Raw genomic sequence first — 13515 nt, 5'->3', positions numbered from 1 at the left:
CTAGGTCAAACTGCTCAAGGCCATGACAAAGATAGACTAACAATCACAAAATTAGGGAAGCATTTCCAACTAATGAAGAAGCCAAAATTTTTTACTGGCTCATGTAATGAGAGAGAAGAGTCTGATGGTGCACAACATTGTGGGGATGAGGACTTTGAAGATCCATCTTCTAGTAGCTCATCGATCCCCAAATCTTACACTGAGTCCTTTAACCGATACAAGATTTGGATCTATCAAAGGAAGTGTCTGATTTTGTGGGTCTGGCCTCAGTCAGAAAATCTTCTGGCTCCAGGAAGTTCAGACCTGACGTCTCTACAATGAGTCATCTAGATGTAAAGGATGTTGTCTTTCTGACTATGTTCTCCTCTGTTTTCTCTTTAGAGTACCAGCTGGAGATGGTGGAGGTGACACAGGGGAACGAGTTTGTCCTGCTGCCCTTTAAAATCAAAGAAGGCTTCACCCAGGATGTCAAAGTGGAGTGGAAACACAAAAACAAGATGGTCCATGAGTATCAGATTGGTAAAGACCAGTGTCACTTAAAGGGCCAGGATCAGAAACAGCGCACTGAGATGAAGAAAGACCCACTGAACACTAAAGACCTCAGTCTGACCCTGAAAGACCTCCACCTCACTGACAGTGGAGTCTACACCTGCACCGTCTACAACAAGGATGGACACATGCTGCTACGGAAATCAGTGACTCTCAGTGTCAGAGGTGAGTGTTACAGCTGTTTGTCCACTGTCCAAAATAGGTATAGATTTATAAGTAACAAAAAAGAATTTAGAGACTAAAACTAAGAGTTCACGTAATAAAAGTTAAACAAAAACTAAACATTGACATGGTGAAGAGAGGATTATCAGTAGACGTTGTGAAAGACAGGGATACACTGTTGGATCAAATAAAACAGCAGACTTGGCAAACAAGTACGAAGAAGAAACGTGGAGACACGATCCAAAAGCAGGGTTTCAAGGAGCGTCTCCAGGTATTTAGGCACCAAGATGACTGTGGATAACCAGGCTGCTTGTGACGGAGCATCATATTAGAGGTAAACTCAAGAGTACAGAGACTTAAGAGGAACTGATACTACGAACTTTATTTTGATAAAGATGTTTTAGTTATATGTTTTGGTAATTCCATAAAGAGGGCATATAAAAGTACATTAAAGTCGAGCCATTTACATGCATAGTAAGCTGGACCCTACAGACCACTGGGCTTTCAGCCTGTGTGCCGAAGAGGGCACTCTTCCACAATGTTTTTTTTTTTCTATAATGTTGGTTTTTTTTTTGTTTTCTTTTTTTTCCATAGGGGTGTACTTTTCGATTTCTGGTTATGTTCAGAGATTAAAATCGTATAAGGTAGTACAATAATGCCTTGTAAGGAAACTAAAGTAGTGTCATTTAATGTAAATGGCTTGGGGAATTGTATTAAAAGAAGCAAATTAATGTCAAATATAAAAAGAGAAGGAATAGACGTTGCCTTTCTACAGGAATCTCACTTACCACAGTTTGAGCATGAAAAACTTAGGAAATGGAAATTTAACCAGTATTCTTCTTCTTGTCCTCAGAGTTCCAAAAGGGGTGTGGTATTTTTAATTTCGAGTAGGTTAAATTTTGAATGCATTCAAGAAATAGGCGTGTGCTAGTAAAGGGGTATCTGGAGGGTATACTGACTACTCTTTTAAATGTATATGCTCCCCCAGGATCAGAGTTAAAATGTTTTAAACAGGTCTTTGAAATGATTGCTGTAGAGGCACAAGGTCTTCTAATTTTGGGAGGATATTGGAACGCTTGTCTCAATCCGTCTTTAGACTCATCAAACCCACACGCCCTGGGATTAAATAAAATAACCAAAAATATTGAATTCATTTTAAAGGATTTAGGGCTTATAGATGTCTGGAGAGAGTTAAACCCCATAAAAAAGGACTACACCTTTCACTGTCAGGGTCCTGGGTCTGAGCGACCCAGGATCCCTGGGCAGTCATGGACTTGTATTATTATGTGTATAGGTGATACTATGCTGCTGTTCGGTGTCCACATTTCTGTATAGGCAGGTATGTGTGTGTGTGTGTGTGTGTGTGTGTGTGTGTGTGTGTGTGTGTTTATATATATATGTGTTTGGCTGTAAGATGATGTCAAGCACCTGCAGGCCTGGTGGGTGTGGCCCTGCTGGCGGACTGGCCACACCTGCTGCTGATCAGGGCTCGTCGGGGGAGCTACTTAGGAGAGTCTTGGAGCTCCCACCGACGCGGGATCATTGCGTGAGACTCCACGTTAGTCATCCAGTTGAGCTTAGTTAGTGTGTGTGTATGCCCGCGGTTGTATGTGTCCTGACGGACTTCTATTGTGTCCCCAGGAGAAGTGTGGAGCGCCAGACAGCAGACAGCACGAGGAGTGCTGAGACACGATCTGTTCACGGAGAGACACAACACGGGAGTCAGGGGAAAGTACGGGGATTTATTGTTGTTATTTCCACACACTGTAAATAAACGCACTGCTTGTACATAGAGCACCGCGACTGGGTCCATCATTCCCCACATCCCCACGGTCTGCCATGCCAAACCGTGACATTCTCTCTCACCCACATTCATTTTATGCTAGATTGGACTATTTCTTTAAGTTTCAAAAAGACTTTAACAGTGTGGTCAATTGCAGGATAGGAGTGATGGATTTATCAGATCATGCCCCACTGTATCTGGAAGTAGTGCAAGGAAACGAAAGAAGATACATCTTGGAGATTAAATACAAGTATTCTATGTCCGTTGAAAGAGCAAATTAGCCAAGATATAATACATCATGTAGCTGAAAATGATAATGAAGAAGTTTCTCTGAGTATTTTATGGGATGCCCTAAAAGCGGTTATACGAGGAAAACTTAAAGGCTACAGCACCAACTTAAAAAAGAAGAGAAATGAGCACTTAAGAAAACTCCAGGCGCAACTACAATATCTTGAAGATGCCCATAAAATAAGCGCAGATATAAATTTGAATTTAGAAATACAAAAGAAAAAAATGAAATTAATGAGATTTTTTCATGTGAAATACAAAAAAATATGGCTTTTTAACAGCAAAGATACTATGAGGTAGGAGGCAAAGGAAAAACTCCCTTTTAACAGGAAGAAACCTCCGGCAGAACCAGGCTCAGGGAGGGGCGGGGCCATCTGCTGCGACCGGTTGGGGTGAAAGAAGGAAAACAGGATGAAAGACATGCTGTGGAAGAGAGACAGAGATTAATAACAGATATGATTCGATGCAGAGAGGTCTATTAACACATAGTGAGTGAGAAAGGTGACTGGAAAGGAAAAACTCAATGCATCATGGGAATCCCCGGCAGCCTACGTCTATTGCAGCATAACTAAGGGAGGATTCAGGGTCACCTGGTCCAGCCCTAACTATATGCTTTAGCAAAAAGGAAAGTTTTAAGCCTAATCTTAAAAGTAGAGATAGTGTCTGTCTCCCGAATCCAAACTGGAAGCTGGTTCCACAGAAGAGGGGCCTGAAAACTGAAGGCTCTCCCTCCCATTCTACTTTTAAATACTCTAGGAACAACAAGTAAGCCTGCAGAGCGAGAGCGAAGTGCTCTAATAGGGTGATATGGCACTACAAGGTCATTAAGATAAGATGGGGCCTGATTATTTAAGACCTTGTATGTGAGGAGCAGGATTTTGAATTCAATTCTGGATTTAACAGGAAGCCAATGAAGGGAAGCCAAAACAGGAGAAATATGCTCTCTCTTTCTAGTCCCTGTCAGGACTCTTGCTGCAGCAGTTTGGATCAGCTGAGTTTTTAGGACATCCTGATAATAATGAATTACAGTAGTCCAGCCTGGAAGTAATAAATGCATGAACTAGTTTTTCAGCGTCACTCTGAGACAGGATATTTCTAATTTTAGAGATGTTGCGCAAATGGAAGAAAGCAGTCTTACATATTTGTTTAATATGTGCCTTGAAGGACATGTCCTGGTCAAAAATGACTCCAAGGTTTCTCACAGTGTTACTGGAGGCCAAGGTAATGCCATCCAGAGTAAGAATCTGCTTAGATACCATATTTCTAAGATTTTCAGGGCCGAGTACAATAACCTCAGTTTTATCTGAATTAAGAAGCAGAAAGTTAGCGGCCATCCAGGTCTTTATGTCTTTAAGACATTCCTGCAGTTTATCTGGTGTGTGTTACCTGGCTTCATGCATAGATAGAGCTGCGTGTCATCTGCATAGCAGTGAAAATTTATGCTATGTCTTCTAATGATGCTGCCTAAGGGAAGCATGTATAATGTAAACAGAATTGGTCCTAGCACTGAACCCTGTGGAACTCCATAATTGACCTTAGTGGGTGAAGAGGACTCTCCATTTACATGTACAAATTGGAGTCTATTAGATAGATATGATACAAACCACTGCAGCACAGTACCTGTAATACCTACAGCATGTTCTAATCGCTCTAATAGGATATTATGGTCAACAGTATCGAACGCAGCACTGAGGTCTATCAGGACAAGCACAGAGATGAGTCCACTGTCAGAGGCCATAAGAAGATCATTTGTAACCTTCACTAAAGCTGTTTCTGTGCTGTGATGAGCTCTGAAACCTGACTGAAACTCTTCAAATAAGCCATTCCTCTGCAGATGATCTGTTAGCTGTTTGACAACTACTCTTTCAAGGATTTTTGATATGAAAGGAAGGTTGGAGATTGGCCTATAATTAGCTAAGACAGCTGGGTCTAGAGATGCTTTTTGAGTAAAGGTTTAACTACAGCCACCTTGAAGGCCTGTGGTACATAGCCGATTATTAGAGATAGGTTGATCATATTTAAGATTGAAGAATTAATTAATGGCAGGACTTCTTTGAGCAGTTTTGTAGGAATGGGGCCTAAAAGACACGTTGATGGTTTGGAGGAAGTAATTACTGAAGTTAACTCAGAAAGATCAATAGGAGAAAAAGAGTCTAAATGAATATCAATGGTACTAAAAGTAGCTGTAGATAATATTACATCTGTGACATGATTATGGGTAATTTTTTCTCTAATGATTAGTTTTATTTGTGAAGAAGTTCATGAAGTCATTACTAGTTAACGTTAAAGGGATGGTTGGCTCAGTAGAGCTCTGACTTTTTGTCAGCCTGGCTACAGTGCTGAAGAGAAACCTGGGGTTGTTCTTATTTTCTTCAATCAGTGATGAATAGTAAGATGTTCTGGCTTTGCGGAGGGCTTTCTTATAAAGCAACAAACTATTTCTCCAGGCTAAATGATGATCCTCTAAATTTGTGACACGCCATTTCCTCTCCAGCTTACGAGTTATCTGCTTTAGGCTACGTGTTTGAGAATTATACCACGGAGTCAGATACTTCTGATTTGAGGCCTTAGTTTTCACAGGAGCTACAGTATCCAGAGTCAAACGTAGTGAGGAGGTAAAATTATTAACAAGATGATCAACCTCTGTTGGAATAGCGTTCAGGTAGCTGCTCTGCTCTATGTTGGTACAGGGCATTGAAGATGACAACAGTGGGTGGATTATATTCTTAAACTTAATTACAGAGCTTTCAGAAAGACATCTAATGTGATAAGGAGAGGGTTTTCAGGAAATAATGTTCAGTTTCTATGCCATATATTAAAACAAGATCTAGAGTGTGATTAAAGTGGTGACTGGGTTCTTTTACATTTTGAGAGAAGCCAATTGAGTCTAATAACAGATTAAATGCAATGTTGAGGCTGTCATTTTTAGCATCTACATGAATGTTAAAATCACCCACAATAACTAGTTTTACTCATCTCTTTGGAACAATCCAGCTATTCAAACAGAGAAAAAAATGGTGTTTTGCAAACTGTAGCAGTCTTGTGGCATAAATGTTATTAGTGACTTATTTAAAGATGGGGAATTTATGTCCTATATAGATCTTGTCCAAACATACAAATTGGAAGAGAAGGAAAATTTTGGGAGATATTTGCAATTTAGACACTGTGTGACGTCGAAGTTCAGTAGGGGACATGGAAATCTTGTTTTACACTTTATAAATATGCCTTGGGAGTGCCACACAGCATCATGCTTTTATAAGTTGGTAAATGAAAATAGAAGTAGGGAGTGTTCGAATATTAAAACTTTGTGGCAGTAAGATTTAAATGCACCAATTTCAAATGAAAAATGGATGGGGATGGGGATCTTGGCGGAAAATGGGATTTATGTTAAGGAGGCGAGGAGCAAAGGTATACAACATAAAATTCCGTATGAAGCTTATGCCTGACAACGTTTTTTGGAAATGCAAAATTGAGGTGGGGACTTTCCTCCATTGTTTTTGGGAATGTTCCCTTATTGCTCCTTTTTGGAAGGAAGTCGTCACACTTCTAAAAGGTTGGTCAGGATCAGAAGTGCCCTTAACTCCTGAATTGTGTTTGTTAGGAGACTATCAAACACAATTCTTATGGTTTTTATGGTTGTTATGCTTGGACTGGTAACTTCATCAAAGATTATCCTCAGGCACTGGAAGACCGCAGTACATCCTGAGTTGAAAGACTGGATCAGAGCAATGGCAGAGACTGCTTCCTACGAGTCCATGCTAAATAAACTTAAAAATGATGCAGAGGACAAAGATAAACATTGGGACTACTTTTGGAATTATCTGAAGCAAACAGGAAATCACGACCATAATACCATAATGTGAAGGATTATTGACTGTGACTACTGGTCACTTTTTATTGCCCGTTTCTGTGTTTCTTCTTTTGGAACCTACTGTTAGTTTCTATTTCCTTTTCTCAGACTTTTAAGGGGAGGGGGGAGGGGTGCACAAAAAAATGACAGCACTAATAAGCACAAACTTTAGACAAAGGTTCACTTTAAATGGAAAAACTTTAAAAACCGTAAACTTTCAACTTTAATCTCCCCTCAAACACATTTGAGGGGAGTTATTATTTCATCAGTATGAGCCTTCAAACATCAAAGTGATTTGAGCCTAAACAGAAACACATGAAAGGAAATCCTGTTCATTTATTAATCACATAAAAAGAGACCAAAGAGTCAAACTGTGAGTCACAGTCAGGGCTTAAAGTGGGCCATGTTTTTATTTGATATGTTTTTGGGACAACACCTGAATGACTGGAGGTGTCTCTAAGTTGTGTTAGCGCTACTTTAGCATCTAGCTAGCCCTGCTGAAGAGGAGCGAAGAATGAAGGGAGTAATGGTACAAACACACTGTATGAGCACAATAAAAATTGAGCACTATGTATGAGTGTCGGTCGTTGCCACACTCTTCTTTTATTTGAATGTGTGAGTAGAATAAAACAAAAATTAGAATAGAATGTGCTTAGGTTTGCTTAGATAATAAGGTATGGCTGCAGATCAGAAGAACAGGAAATGATAAGTGTGTGTTTTGTTAGGATGATGTTGTCAACCCCTGTTTAAAGGACAATTGTAGAATTTTGTTTTCAAAGCATTTCATGTGACCTTAAAGCTCTCAAGAATGAGATTAAGTTGCTAAACCCTGACCTCTGGCATCCCAAATCAGTTGGTTTAGCTATAAACTTTGGTGTGTAACTGTATAGTGTGAGGAATTTATTGACAGTTGTTCTCTGCCTGTCATAAAATGAGGAGTAAGAGCTTCCTCAGCCCGATAAATAGGAAGCCACAGTTACGAGCCTGGGGGAGAGCAAACCCCCGAAGACTGAACAGTAGAATTAGTGGAAAGTTACTGAAGAGGGGGGGACACAGGGCTGCTTACTCTATATAGGTGTGTGTATGAGGAGTGCTCCTCAGATCCACTTGGTGCTTGGTGCATGTCTTGGGATCTCCCAATGTGCATTGGTAATAAAGCTTTGATGAAAAATACTCCAGCCTCATCTGACCCTTTTCTCCAGCTGGGATATCAAATGGATCGGTGAGGTCGAGAAGAAGTGAATCTCTGTCACAGTCTGCCCCTGCCAGACTGTATGTGTTGTAAAAAAGGACTCAAGTGCAGACCAAAACTATGAAACGTGACGTGGATTAACAGAAGACGAGCAGTTTATTAAGGGCTGGCAAAGAAGTATAAAACAAAAGGCAAAGGTGAAACTAAACAATAAACTAAACTGGGTGAACTAAGATATAAGCATGGAAAAAACTAGTGATGGCTCGCTTGAAGCTGACGCTCCGGTGGGTGTGTCAAAAAAATCAACACACTGTTTCAGAAGCACTGTGTCGAAGCTTGATTCATTTGGCCAGAGTCACGTGATCAGTGACGTCCGAAGCTTCATTTAGAACCTAACTGCTTCAGTATCTGATTCAATGGTTTATAAGCAGGTGAATCATTCGCGGGATTTGTGGAGTGTTTTGATGGTGACAAATAACAAACCACTGATATTTATATTGAGAGATTTGAAGCCAGCGAGGGATAGAGGAAGTTCTGTTGTGTCGGAGTATTTTGAGTTGATTTTGGTCAGTCGGGTGGGTTTTCCAGCTTTGTGTTCTGGCTGTTTGCTTTTGTTTTGTGCGTGTGTATTTTATCTGGAAACGGGAAAAACTTAAAATGTCAAAAATCTGCTTTTCATAATATAAATATCATTAAATAACTTTAGAAAGACTTCCATTTGACTCATAACATTTAATGTTATAAAAAGATTTTTTTTTTTTTTTTTTTTTTTTTTTTTTTTTAATTCTTCCCCTGTCCCGTTTGGATCTTTAGCCATCAGAATTGTTGTCTTAAGGCCAAGAGAGATGCCAAGCGGATTTACTTTACCAACTGGATCATCATGGCCTTGCCATATTGATCCATTTGATTGACCTTTATTATAATTATGTATTTATTTTATTTTCAGTTGTTACAGTCGGGACAGACATGACTGGGAGATAGGACAGGGAGAAAGAAAGAAAGAAAGAGAGGGAGAGAAAGAAAAATTGAGGGGAGAAGAGATGGCGAGAAAGGGGAGAAGAAAGAAAGAAAACAAACAAAACACCTGGATCACCTGTATGGAGAGAAAAAACAGAAGAGACAACAAACAAACAAACAAACAAACAAACAAACAAAAAACAGCTACATAATAAATACAGCACCATCACAATAAACTAGCTAGCAGTAGATAACAGTAGATACTAAATATTAAATGTTGTTGTGCAGCACGCAAGATAGATAGCGCACAATGTGCTTTGAGGTAGCAGCCAAGAAAGGTGTAGTTTGTGTCTGTGAACACCCGTGTATACACCTGTGTGGATAAGCATGCTTGTATTCCAAAGGTTTCTCCATGTAACGATCTGCTAGGGAGTGTGGGGAGCCATAGCCCCATCCCCCAGGGCATGAAGCAGCTATGTAGGAGATCCAGGCCCCAGACATCCAGAGGCCCCAGAGTATGAGGACCCAAGGAGGACCACCAAAGGGGGGGAACCGTGCCACCCTCCTGGGAAGAGCTGAGTAGACCCCCAAACGAGATGTCACCCAGCAGCCACAGAGCAGAGGCCGGAGGGGGTTGCAGTGGCGTGCCCGCGGGCTCTGCCGGCAGCCGGCTGCGCCAGAGAGGACCGAGCTTCAGGCCCAGAGGCCAGAGGCCTGAGGGCACCCCACCCCCCGGAAGGGGCCCAGCCGGGCCACAGGCGCCAGGCCCCGCCAATCGGCCACCAGGAGTGAGCCGGTACATACATGAGTGCCCAGCCCCAGTCGACAAGAACCACCAGCACACCAACGTCTGAGGGCATCAGCCACCGGCAGGGAGTGTGGTGAGGGGAGATAGGCCTCCGTACTTTGGAGGGCCTGAGATGTTCCCAGAGAGGTAGAGTCTAAGGCCCAACCTGACATATAGACACAGACAAACAGACGCACGCAGACTCAAACGTGTATTCCCACCCCCATATATACAACCAAATACTCGGTACTTACCCAACATGTAGACAGACACAAATAGACCCTGCACAGACAATCACACTCCCCAAACATACTCTGTATCCCAGGTCCAGGTACCCCCGCCCCCAGAGGGGCAAGCCGCACCCAGACCCAGGAGGTGTAACGCTTCTCTCTGGGGTGGAGGCAAGCGGACCGCCCTCCCATCTGCAGTAGCAGGGAGGCCCCGCATCCCAGACCCCAATCCGACGGCCAGCACCTCCTCCCAGCCCTGACGGCCAACAGAACCGGGGTGAGTGAAGACCCCAAACCTCCCTCCGCCCGCTCATATGTAGTGTTGCTGTGTGCTGTTCTAAAGTGCATTTAAAACACAGGAGGGCATGGTGCTTCCTGCCAGAGAGCAGCACGGCTCCTCCCGAAAACCCTCAGTGTCTATATGCATTAAAATTGAGGGTAGGGCACCAGCGCCAGAGGTGGGTTGGAATACACCGACCATCCTCTGGATGCTGTAAAACGTGCCCACCCCCAAGGCCCTATATGTATGTGTTATGTGAGAGTGTGAGTAATGTGAATGTCTAGGTTGCAGAATAAAATTGAGGCACAGGTGGCCAGAAGGGGACAGAGGGGGGGGGAGTGCCTCCCCTGCACCCTGGTGACACATCTGCACCCCAAGCCCTGTGTGTGTGGGTGGGTGTGGTAGAGCGGGAAGAGGGAGGCAGCTGAGGATGGGGAGGGAAGAAAGGGAGGGGCAAGTGGCCCCTCCTTGGGGCCAGCTCCCCCGCTGACCCCAGTAAGCACCCCCAACTCTGGAACCCACCAGGGCAAGGGGGCCCAGGCCCATCCGGATCGGGGCCCACAGCAGCAGCACCACCCAGCCCCGCAGAGTCCGGGGCAGCCCACCCGACTCCACCGCAGAGAAAACTGCACCCACCCCATCATCCAATCATCTCCCAAACTACACAAGACAATAGACACCCAGGTTGAGTTCATTCTCTACCTCTCCTATATCTCTCCCCCACCTGCAAAGTGAGCTCCTGTAGAGAGGAGACCACCTGCAAAGATGTAACAGCCTCCCCACCAGTTAGAGAGTCCCCCAGTTGGGCTGATGCACCAGAGGTCCCCCGCACTGGGGCTGAGCCCCCCTGCACCCACCCGCCCACAGCCCCGGCGACACAACAGCCAGGACCCAAGCCCCCAAGGCCCCGCCAGCACCCCAGACCGGGGGCGGAGCACCCCCAGACCCCCAAGCCTCCACGCCCGTCCCGGACCCACCCGGGGGCAACCAGGCCACCAGGCCAGTAACCAACGTCCGCCAGTACAGACCCTCCCCCATCTCCGCTGTACGCAGCCACAAGGATAACACCATCTAGGAGCCATCAGAGCCCCTAACCAGGTCGTGGCCACATCCCCCGGGTTAGGCCCTCCAGGGAAAACATCCCTAGGGACTCCCCAGACGCCCTAAGGCCGTCCCTACCCCCATATCAACCACAATAGCGAAGGCAGGACCAAACCATGACCCCCCACCCCCACTAGGTGATGAAGCCGATCAAAGGAGCCCAAAGGGATTGATCAAATGTGGTGGCAGAGGCTGTATCAAGACTAATGTGATCTATTAGATGGTTTTTATATTGATTAGAATTAAGATTATTTTTATTTTTCCAGTTAAGGAGGACCGTTTTCTTGGCAATGCATAGGGCTGTAAAAACAATGTGGGCTGTGTTTATTTCTGCAGTGACCTCATCCAAGTTGCTCAGCAAGCATATTAAAGGGGAGGCTGGAATGTTGCATTTCAGACACTTTGATAAGTCTTCACATATCTCACGATATATTTTATTTTTAAAATAATCTTAAAATGTTAGTTTACAAAATGTGCAGCAATCTAATTTATTGCTTCTCTTTAGCTGATAGTTTGTGGGGCCCAGTTAGACTGTATAACTGCATCTCTACCAGTTTCTCTGCACTCCAGCTTCTTCTGTGCCATTTGAAGGGATTTTCCTTATGGAAGGAGAAATTATTTCCACGAAAAGGAACAGGTTCAGCCATCGCACAGTGAAACAAATTGTCTTCTTAAATAAAAATGAAAAAGGGTTACCTTAAATGCATCATGCTTTTAATTTGCAAGTTCATAAGCATTTTCCCTTTCCATTTCACAATCAATTCTGCCCCCAGGTCAAAAATATGTATAGGAAAATTTCCCTAATATAATATTATTTATAAATATACCCGTCTAGCGATTAATTGTATAAGTACATGGAGGCAGGACCTCACAGCAGAAGCATACTCCATAATATGTTGTACATTATTATTTGTATATTATATGTAACGTGGTATTTTTCAATTATTGTATTTACCAACATCAAGAAGTCACAAGCAAAAAAAGACCAAACCATGGTGCATGTTTAAAAAGGAAAGTTTACTGGTCAAAATTATTTATTAAACAAATAAACCACATTTTTTTTAACCACCAAAAAATACACGTTCAAAGCAACACAACAACGGCCCAATATCAGACAGAATTCCACTCTGTAGAGTGGGCTATCATTATGAAGCAGTTGGTTTTATTTTGTGGATTCAAGCTGCTCTTCATATTTTTGGCCACCAGATGTCACCAGAGAGGACTGTGTTGAAAAGCTTCGAGTAATGAGCCATATTTCAATACAAGCTTCAGTGCTTCAGAAAGCTTCATTTGGCCATCACTAGAAGAAACCTTACACATGGAGACATGGAGACATGGAAAAAACCTGGACGTGACATGACGTGAACACAGCAGACGACCTGACAAGAAATGACTGAAGACACACGGACTAAATACACAGGAGGATAATGAGGGAAGTGGGAACACATGGGGAAACAGCTGACACACATGAACATAACGACGTCACAAGGGGAGAGTAAGGGCGTTTCTCAATATGCGTACTTGTGCGTACTTGCGTTCTCGTGTACTCGTGATACGTCATCAGTCGGAGACCAAGTACTGTTCCAATTCGAAGTACGCATCAAGCCGAGAACGCGATAAAGTCCCGGATGTGTTCTCGCTCCGCCCGTTTTATCGAGCATGCATCGGTGTGGACTTGGTACAGCTAAATATCCCAGAATGCATTTCGTCCAGAACAGCGGACTCCCGGCACATCGTTTTCAACCCCCCCCCGCCCGCGGTCTTTTCACTACTCAGGTTAAAGAAACTCCAGCAGCTGTCTATAGTATTGTGTGTCCACTAAAATAAAAATAAAAGCGTTCTAACATCTCACCTGCTTCTTTTTATTAAGGTATGTACACGTATGTACATGTACACTATTTTTATTAATAGAGGTTTCACTACTGAGGTTAAAAATGATATACAAGTCACTTAGATCACTTCCAAATGTTAATGTTTGGTTTATTTCAGTGTTTTATTTGTTCCTGAGTAAACTGGTTTGGCTGTGATTAAAGTTAAGCTTCATAACATGTTACTCACAGTTACATTAAGAGGGGACGGCAGTAAAAACTCCGGACCTGTGACATCATCACGTACGCTGGTGTTCCAATTGTACAAATCACGAGTCCGTGCTCGCGTTCTCGGCGAGTACGTACTCGCCGAGAACGCGAGTACGTACTCACGTACTTGAGAATTGAGAAACGGCCTAAAACTAAACACATTGAACATAGGAACACAGGACCTCTTCAAAATGAAACAGGAAACATAATGAGATGCAGACATGACAACGTGAACTTGACAACACAAGACACACAGAC

This window comes from Pelmatolapia mariae, linkage group LG3_W (assembly GCF_036321145.2).
Source record: "Pelmatolapia mariae isolate MD_Pm_ZW linkage group LG3_W, Pm_UMD_F_2, whole genome shotgun sequence".
Lineage (NCBI taxonomy): Eukaryota > Metazoa > Chordata > Actinopteri > Cichliformes > Cichlidae > Pelmatolapia > Pelmatolapia mariae.
The sequence above is the reverse complement of the archived record's forward strand: the minus strand, read 5'-3'. Positions refer to the sequence as shown.